Here is a 10,756-nt window from a genome sequence, read left to right as displayed (position 1 = left end):
CTTTCGTTATCATCTTCACGGTGGATTGAAAATTAAATATTTTGATGAGAAAGAACCACGTATTCTTTGGAAAAAACTAACTGAAGGATTTGATCATCAGAGGATTATAATTCTCTCCATAGCTTACTCTAAGTAAATGCACCTTTCTTTGCAAGATTTCAAAACTATTAGTGAGTACAATTCTAAATTATTCATAATATGTTTAAAATTAACTTTGTGTGGAGAAAAAAACACTGATGAAGATATGTTGGAGAAAATATTTTTTACCATTCACGCCTAGAATGTACTCCTGAATCAGCAATATCGTGAGCGTGGTTTCAAAAGTACTCAAAACTTATATTTTTCCTACTTGATGCTGAACAAAATAATAAACCACTGATGAATAATCACGTGTTACGTTCAACTGGCTCTGTTTCATTGCTTGAAACAAATGGTACTGCATTGCCTGAAGCAAATTCAATATTAAGACGGGAACGTGGGCATGGATGTGGACATGATTTTGATGTGGATGCGGACGTACACGTGGAATAAACAATGGATGAAATAATCCACAAATTATCAATAATAAGGCAACAATTTCAAAATACACAAAGCAAAAAAAAGTAGCATATCTAAAAGGGAGTATGAAAAAATGTTGCTTTAGATGTAGAATGAAATGGCGTTGGTTACATACCTCTTGTACGGCAAAAGATCTTGTGTATCTCTAACAAAAATTAATTCAGGGAAAAGAAAAAGTGGAGACAAATTTTGCTAATTATGATGGTCCAATTGGTGTGACTCATTTAAATGTTTCCCATTCTTTTGTTGATCTAAATGAGAATATTGACTATTTAATTGGTGGCAGTGTGATAGAAGATATATATTAGTTTATTTTCTACGTTTCCTTTTATTTTAAAATTTTAGTTTAAAATATGTTTTTACCTTTCATAAAATAATAATAATAATAATAAATTGAAACTTTCATTATGTATCGTTAATTTCATAACATTGAATTATGTTTACTCTTTCAAATTTACATTCAATTTTTTTAAATATATCTATTTTGTTATATTTATAGATTCGTGATGAATTTTTAAGCCACCTATTTGATTAATAGTGCAACTGCATACACTATTTTTCAAGAAAAAATATTTTTTGGACTTAACATTAGCAGAAAATAATGTTAATACGATATCATGTGCTTCGAATATCGTTGAAGTGTTTGGAAGAGATTTTACTAATTTACCAAATAATACAAAAATATTCATTGACGATGCACTTTATTCTAGCAGTTTTTTTCTAAAATTTGCATGATTTTAAAGATATTCGCTGCAATGGACATCATATTGAGACAATGTAAGAAATTAATTTTGAGTATATTTGCATAACTTCTTTTATATCTGTTTCGAAGTAGATAAAAAAAAATTCATGCACTCACATCTGGCATATATTATACATTTATAGAAATGGTTGAGTCAAATATTGTCATGAACCTTGGTATTGATCGGCTTGGACATCTAAGAGCTATAATGATGCGTAAAGTAATTAACAACTCACATGGACATTCTTTAAAGAATCAGAAGATTCTTTAATCTAATGATTATCCATGTGTAGTTTGTTAATAAGGCAAATTGGTCATTAAACTTTCGACTACAAATGTCATTATAGAATTTTCAACTTTTTTGAAAAGAATTCATGGTGGTATATATGGGCCAATATACCTATCATGTAGATCATTTCATTAATTTTTTGTATTAATTGATTTTTTTTTTTTTTTTGCTGGATGGTTTCATATTTGCCTACTTTTCACTAGAAATGTAGCCTTGGCCAAACTATTTGCTCAAATCATAAAATTACGAAGCAATTCCCTAGTTACTCAATCAAGACTATTCGTCTTGACAATGTTGGTGAATTTAGATCACAAAAATTCAATGATTATTGTCTATCAATTGGAATTGTTATTGAACATTTGGTTGCATATGTCCATTCACAAAATGGTTTAGCGAAATATTTTATTCAACGTCTACAACTTATTGTTAGATCATTACTTATGAAAACAAAACTCTCAACTTCTATTCGAGCTCATGCCATATTACATGTTGCATCATTGGTTCGTATAAGACCAACTAACTATTATTAATATTCACATTTGCAACTTACATTTGGTCATGAACCAATATTTCTCACCCACAGATTTTTTAATTGTGCTATCCAAGTCCTTATTTCACCTCCACAGCATGCTAAAATAGGTCCCAACAAAGACTTGAGATTTATGTGGGTTTTGATTTATTATCTATTATTATGTATTTTTGAATCTTTAACGGGTGATTTATTTACAGTAGGTTTTGCAGATTGTCATTTTGATTAAATGACTTTTCCAACTTTGATAAAGAAAAAATTACATACTGAAAAATTAGGTAAAATTTCTTGGAATGGAACAATTTTATCTAATTTTGATCTTGATCTTCGCAGCAATCAACGTGAGCTAGAGGTTGAAAAAAATGATTCATTTACAAAATTTGCAAATCAATTACCTAATATATTTAAGAAAAGTGACAAAGTCATATATTCCAGCAAAAAATATTTCAGCAAAAATTTATGTCCTTGCTGTAGCAAATGAATTTCAAATACGCTAGAAGTATGGTCGATCAGTTGGTTCAAAATACTCTGTACCTTAAACAAGAAAGATATGAGAAAAACCAACCAAAAATTTCAAAAGAAGTAGTATTAGAAAATTTTCATCAATCAAATATTGAAAATATGGTTTCTAAAGAACTACAAGTTTTCAAAAATAATGAAATTTTAATAAACTATATGTTATCTCATAGTGTGAATGAAATAGTGTTATTTAAACAATATTTACACCTTTAACATGGCTCTCAATATTATGCAAAATGACGATCCTAAGCCACAATCTGTTAAAAACTATCAAAATAGAAATGATTGGTTAAAATAGATAGAGGCTATAGAGACGGAATTGAATTCTTTAGAAAAACGAAAAATGTTTGGACATATAGTTTGAACACATGAAAATGTAATTCCTATATGATACAAATAAGTTTTTGTAAGAAAGAGAAATAAAAATAATAAAATTACAAAATAAAAAGCCTAACTCGTAGCTTAAGTTTTCTCACAATAATCAAGAATTGATTATGTGGAAACATATTACCCCGTAGTTGATACCATTACTTTTAGATTCTTAACTAGTTTCATTGTGTTATAAAAACTAGACATACGTCTTATAGATGTAGTAACTGCCTATTTGTATGAAAGTTGTCGAAGGACTTAAAATGCCAAAAACAAACAATACATGTCCGAGAACCATGTTCTCAATTAAATTGCAAAAATCATTATATGAATTGAAACAATACGGACGTATGTGGCATAATTGTCTTGACGAATATTTGTCGAATGAGAGTTATAAAAATGACGATATTTGCCAATGTATTTTCATAAAGAAAACAACTATTGGATTTGTAATTGTAAAACTTTATGTTGATGATTTATGGTGTGTTTGATTACATTTATTTTCCATGAAAAATATCAGTTTTTCACCTAAATTTCTACCTGGAGTGTTTGATTGCTATTTTTTTTCCATGGAAAATATTTTCCAACTTTTGAAAATATGTCAATTTTCCTTGTTTTTAAGGAAAATATTTTCCTTGGGTGGAAGTGATTTTTATTTTCCTCAAAACAAGAAAAATATTTTCTTTTCTAAGTGATATTTTTCATGTCAATCAAACACACTCTTAAATTTAATTGAAACTCCTAAAGAGCTCAACTAAATTGCATATTATTTGAAAAATGAATTTGAGATAAAAGATTTAGGAAATTTTAAATTTTATCTCGAGTTGTAGATTGAATATTTCGTAGAAGGATTATCTGTTTATCAATCTACATATATAGAAAAGTCTTAAAACACTTTTTATGGATAATGCACATCCATTGGCATCATCTTTGGTTGTTCGATCACTTGATATGAAAAAGATCCATTTCGTCCACTTGAAAATGGAGAAAATATTCTTGGTCCTGAAGCACCATATTTTAGTGCAATTGGAATATTAACTTATCTTACAAATTGTACTCGGGCCAACGTAGTTTTTCCTGTAAATCTCCTTGCAAAATATAGTTCTACATCAACTCAAAGATATTGAGATGATATTAAACATATATTTTCATTACCTAAAAGGTACTATTTGATTTGGGATTATTTTTATTCTCAAAAGTTGGGATTTGCTTTAGTGGTATATACAGATGCAAGTTATCTCTCTGACTCATATAAAGCTAAATTACAAACAAGATATGTGTTTACAAGTGGAGGAGCATCATATCATGGAGGTTTGTGAAGCAATCATTGACAGCAACATTCTAAAATTATTTTGAAATTATTGCAATCCATTAAGCAGGCTGAGAATGTGTATGGTTGAGATCATGACCCATCATATCCTGACATTATGCGGATTAACTTCAATAAAAGATAATCAAACAATATTGTATGAAGACAATGCTGCTTGTACTACAAAACTCAAAGAAGGTTATATCAAATATGATAGGACGAAGCATATTTCTCCAAAATTCTTTAATACACATGAGTTTTAGAAAAGTGATACATCGATGTTCAACAAATTCGCTCAAGTGATAATGTGACTGATTTATTCACAAAAACAATATCGACATTTACATTGAAGAAATTGGTTCATTAGATTGGAATATGTTGACTCAAAGATTTTTAGTAATTAACAACAGGTGGAATAGCTGTATTCTTTTTTTTTTCGTATAAGTTTTATCCCATTGAATTTTCCAAATAAGGTTTTAATGAGATAACATTTATTTTTAATGCTCCAAAATAAATGTACTATTTTTCCTTAATTTGATTTTTTTGTCCCTTCGGACTTTTATCAAATAAAAGAGACAGATATTTTGTAATGTGTCATTATGGGGAATGTTGTAAATAATAAGTTTATTAGTGAATGACAACTTATCCTTACAGCTTTAGAAATTATTACCATTATATCCCTGATTATTCTCTATAAATATAGAGCTTTAGTTCTCAATAAAATACACACAATTCCATTGACTTATATTCTTTCTTATCTTTTTCTATCTTTTCATGCCATAATTATTTATTGGAATAAACAAAATAAAAGGCAAATATAGACTGATTATTGGACTTTAATAACATATTTGATCCTTTAATTTTGAGAATCCATCAAGGTGCTCTTAATGTAAGAAAATGTGTTCTCGAATAAATTAAAGAGCATTACGAGAGATGCCTTTAATATTGTTTTGTAGTAATTGTTGTGGACGGCGATTTTGAAATTTACTCTCATCGCCAGCTCTTAGAATGGATATGATGGAATTACTTTCCACCCGCCTTTTCATTTGCATTCTTTCGTTTTATATGACTACAAGCGAACAAAACCTATAATAAATACAATATTTCAGAACCATATAATACTCTGTTAATGTTAGTATGCTTGAGATAATCACTAAACACAATTTTGTAAACGTGCTCTTTTTTAATTTAGGCAAGATTTGCTTGAATTCTCAAATTCTATTAAGAGATTCACATTAAATAAATACAAAAATATTGATCTACATATAAGAGTTTGAATTATTTCTCTTGACAAGATTGAACTCGTAAGATGGACTCATAAATATAGATATATCATCAAAGTCCATTAAACTTGAACAATCAACTATGTTCAAACTGTTGGGAAAATTACAAAGGATTTTATTGAATTGTGTATCAACAAAAATAAAAAAATTTGGAATATAAATAACGTATAGGTGTTTTAGAAGTTACCCTTATAGTGTGCATTACAAGAAAAACTTTTGATCTTTGATCTCCTTGATTCTACCTTCAAGCCTCATTGTTTGATCTTCTTGATTCTCCTTAAAACTTTGGCCTTCTTCAGTGTTCTTCTAGAACTTAAAAAAGCAAAAAAAAAAAAGGCAGTAGGGATTTTCTTTGTGTGTAGGCAAAAGAATTTTATTTTTTGCATACATAAAATTAAACCAAATAAGGATGTACGTGTCTACTATGGATTTGATTCACAAGTCTTCCAATTCCCAAAGAACACAGTCTTTTGATTAGATAAAAGTCTTCAACAAAAAAAAAGAATCTTTTTTGTACTTATCCGAATTATAACCTCCATATTTAAATGTCGCATGCTTGGCACATTCAAGACACATTCTGACTTAATTAATTTATATATATTTCTACAATTAATAAATTATAACTCTTATAATTTATTCTGGTTCTTATTTTTGAAGCCACTGAAGTGACCAAACGGACCTAATTAAATCAAGCTCCAATAAATTAATCTTGACCCAATCAACTCCTGATCGGTCTAGATAATTTATTATTCAAGTTCTATTCCACTAAAAGAACCTAATTGCACTCTTAATTTAATTGAAATTACTATAGCTACAATAATTACATCCTCTAACAAATTGCTCTTACTTATTACTCCCGTTGAATATTTGTAACTGGGTGAAATGACCAAAATGCCCCTTTTTCAAATTTACATTAAATCCTCAATCTCATTTTCTACTTGACAGTTCCATGTGATCACATCAAAATATTAATTCAACAATCATGTTGAATTACTGAGCTCAAATTTAACTGTTCATTAGAAAATCTCTTGAGGTCATGATCATGCCTATTATATAGGTTACGGATTCCATATCGCGAATATATGTTCGCCAATTATATCACTTTAATTCACAAGACATCGAGATTTTGATTAGCAATTTAATCTCACTCATTAATACCTCAAATTACTTCAAGTTAATAGTCAAAGTTCATTACTTGCTCAGGATTAAGTTATTACGTACAATAGTCAAGTGAAATTAAATTCAAGTGGTCAATTCCATAAATTAATTTCATGCGGTCAAGTCCAATACATTCCAAAATGTACAATCAATTTTATTGTTAAAGTCAAGACCAATTTTAAATAAAACTGAGACAATCTTATAAAAAAAAAAAGTGTTGGTCTTTATTTACGATTGTGGACAATAAACTTTAGATCGAATTATAAGTCAAATCTTTTCGTATTTAACAACTTAAACACTTGATTTATAATATCAGGTCAATCCATGAGCAAAATGCAAGCTCAAATTAATAAAAATAGTTTATTAGAAAAACAAATTTTTATTTTTATTTCAAAATGTCACGAGTCCAAATAAATTTACTCGAATGGCTAAGTAAGTGAGACATGTTAAGTAAACCCATATTTTCAGTATGTCCCTCAAAGCTCATAGTAGATAAGCTCTTGGTAAAGGGATTAGCAAGATTTTATGTAGATGCTATATCGCACATTGTCATATCTCTTCGTTGAACGATTATCCTAACTAGATGATATTTTCGTTCAATGTGTTTTCCACGTTGATGGCTTCTCGGTTCCTTTGCATTTGCCACCGCTCCATTATTATCACAGTACAAAATAATAAGATGCGATATTTAATGAACCACCTCAAGGTCTAGCAAAAACTTCCTTAGCCATCCCTATGGGCATGTCGCAGTGATAAAGTAGGAGGGTTCTATATGAAGTATCGGAGGTTTGAATCCCCGCAGCAGCTGGAAGGAAATATTTATGTTGGCAGTTATCCTAGGGAGACAAAGTTATGGTGCGCTTTGTTGTTCCTCTGGAGGTCTTATTCGCATGTCGTAAATAGAGGTCTACAGGGAGGAGAGCCGCATCTCAAATGTTTGAATCAAGTGTGTGTAAACTGTGATCACATCTGAATTTATTTGGGTGGCGAACCAGGGGGAAGGCCACCACTCCTCGGCGAAACTTAGACACCTAAGTTATAAAAAAAGAAGATCTTTCTTAGCCATATTGTTTTCCTTGGCTGCTTCACAGGCTACGACATACTCTGCCTCCACAGTGGAGACAGCAATACAAGATTACTTGACACTTCCCCATATAATGGCACCACCACCCAATGTGAACACTGACCCAGATGTGGACTTGCATGAGTCCCTATCAGCTTGAAAATCATAATCAGTATTACCCATAAGAACATAATCTGGAGTTGAATAAACCAAATCAGGTCCCGAGTTTGATTGATATCTACTGACTATTGCAACAGCACAACAAATATCAAGTCTTGTATAAGACATTGTATACATGAGACTTCCAATAGCTAAGGCATAAGGAACCTGTTTTATGTATTCCACTTCACCAGGAGTTTTAGGGTAATACTCTCGTGGTAAGTGAATTCCATGTCTAAAAGCCATTTAACCTTTCTTGGAGTTTTACATAGAAAATTTGACCAATATTTTGTTTATGTATGAAGCTTGGGAAAGAACAATCTTCCCGTTCTTCCTATCCCAAAGGATTTGGATACCTAGAACATAATTGACATCTTCCAAGTCCTTCATATCAAACTATTGTGCCAACCAGTTTTTAACTGATGTTAATGCTTCAATATCATTTCCAATGAGTAAAATATCATCAACATAAAATATGAAAAAATGACCTTGTTGTCTTTAATACACTTATAGACACAAGTCGGAATTGAGGCTTTCAAAGAATGCTTTCAAGAGGTCTTCTAGGGATTGGCAATAATAAGAAAAGGCCCTTTAGTGAACCTGGCCAAGTGGTGGAAGACTTGGCTGAATCGAATGCCCTGTTAGAAAGTGAAGTGGAAGAATTTGCTGCACATGAGCTCTTTGGATAGGAATGAAGCCAATGTCCCTATCAATAGTAGAAATAGCCACGAGCACAGAAGGGCTTATCAAGGTTTTAATCAAAACCACAAGTCTTAATTGTTTGATCAAACTTGATGTTCCAAGACCTAGACACCTACTTTAGTCCATAAATAGACTTCTTCAGTTTGCATATTTTATGTTCTTGACCTTTTTGGATAAAACCTTTTGGCTGCATCATATATATACTTTTGTCAAGATTTCCATTAAGGAATAAGCTGCAATGGATAAGAGGATTCTTATAGACTTAAGCATGGCCATAAGCTAGAAGGTTTCTTCATAATTAGTGCCTTCTCGTTGGGTGAAACCCTTAGCAGCCAGTCTAGATTTAAAGGTCTCCACCTTTCCATCTACTCCTCTTTTCCTCTTGTAGACTCATTTGCATCCTATGAGTTTTATCCCATTTGGCTTATCTACAAGATCTGAGACTGAGTTAGTGTATATGGATTTTATTTCTGAATCCATGGCACTCCTCAATTGGTTAGCGTCTGTATCCTCCATAGCTTCTTTAAACGAGATAGAATCGTCTTTTTGCTCAGTAGAGACTACCTCGAAAGACTCTCCATAGAGTAAGTACCTAAATGGTAACTGAGTGATTCTCCCATTATGTCGAAGCGGTTGAGGTTCTTGGTTGATTGGAACTTGTTACTGTCCTATGGCTTCTTCTCTTGCATCATTACCATGTGGTGATGAAACAGTTAGAACTTCATCCTCTGCCACTTCCTGTCCCGACATTTCGGCGGGCATGGCAAGTAGGATCTCCATTTGTCTCCCACTATGCCTAGAGACTATCAGTGAAGTAGGTATGAATTCTTCTTGAGCAAGTTTAGTGCAGATCTCTGGACTAGATGAGCTTGGAATTTTTCCTCTGATTTCATCTAAAGGAACCTTGCTCTTAGATTCATATTGTTCTATGTACTTGTCCTATAAGAAGGTTGTATTTGTACTCAAATACCTTTTTGTCCTGAGGACTATAGAAGTAATATCATTTTGTTCTCTTAAGATACGCTACAAATATACATCTTTTACTTTAGTTCTTAGATTAGGCTTACGCCCATTCCACAACTCTAGGGTTTTTAGGAATAGACCTAGATGGAACCATATTCAATAAATATATTGCAGTTTGTAGAGCATATCCCCAAAAAGATGTTGTGAGAGTTGAGAAGCTTAGCATCGATCTGACCATGTTCAACAATGTCCTATTTCCCTTTTCTGAGACACTATTTTGCTGAGGTGTGCCTGGTGCACTCAGTTGGGATAGAATCCCATTATCTGATAAGTATATTCTAAAGTCATGGGATAGATACCCCCACTTCAATCAGATCAGAGTGTTTTAATGGTTTTACGTAACTGCTGCTTTTTTACTTCAGTCCTGAATTCCTTGAACTTTTCAAGGGCTTTAGAGCTGTGAGTCATTAAGTAGACATAGCCATATCTTGAGTAATCATCAGTGAAAGTGATAAAGTACTCATACCCACTTGACACTAATTGGTCCATATACATCAGAGTGCACTCATTCCAAAACTTCTTTGGCCCTATGCCCTTTCGAGGTAAAGGATCTCTTGGGTCATTTTGCGTTCTAAACAAGATTCGCATGTCGAAAGAGATTCTACCTTTAATTCACTAAAGGACCATACCAGTCTTTGGATTCTATTAAGGTTAATATGACCAAGTCTAAGATGCCAAAAAAAGTCTCATTAGTGGGAGACAATCTCATGCGTTTGTTAAAAGCATTGACATTGTTTATAGAGCCAACAGTACAATTTAAAACATACAAATTGTTAACCAATTGTCCATGACAAATAAGAGATTTATTCAAGTTAATATCTAGTGTAAACCGCACAAAAATAACTGAATATCCACACTCAAAGAAATAAGTAGCGTCTGGAACAAAATAACAATTTTCTAAACGTAATGTTTATTGTGCTGAGAAATCAGAAAAATAGATCTTACGGCTCTAGCATACACAAGTTCTCCACTGCAGCCTCTAAGAGTGAACTTCCCTTCACTGAGCTCCTTGGTTACCTGAAACCCCTGCAAGGAATTGCAAATATTATTAGT

Source organism: Olea europaea, unplaced genomic scaffold (genome assembly GCF_002742605.1).
Source record: "Olea europaea var. sylvestris unplaced genomic scaffold, O_europaea_v1 scaffold1930, whole genome shotgun sequence".
In the NCBI taxonomy this organism is placed as follows: Eukaryota; Viridiplantae; Streptophyta; class Magnoliopsida; order Lamiales; family Oleaceae; genus Olea; species Olea europaea.
Note: the sequence above shows the minus strand (reverse complement) of the source record.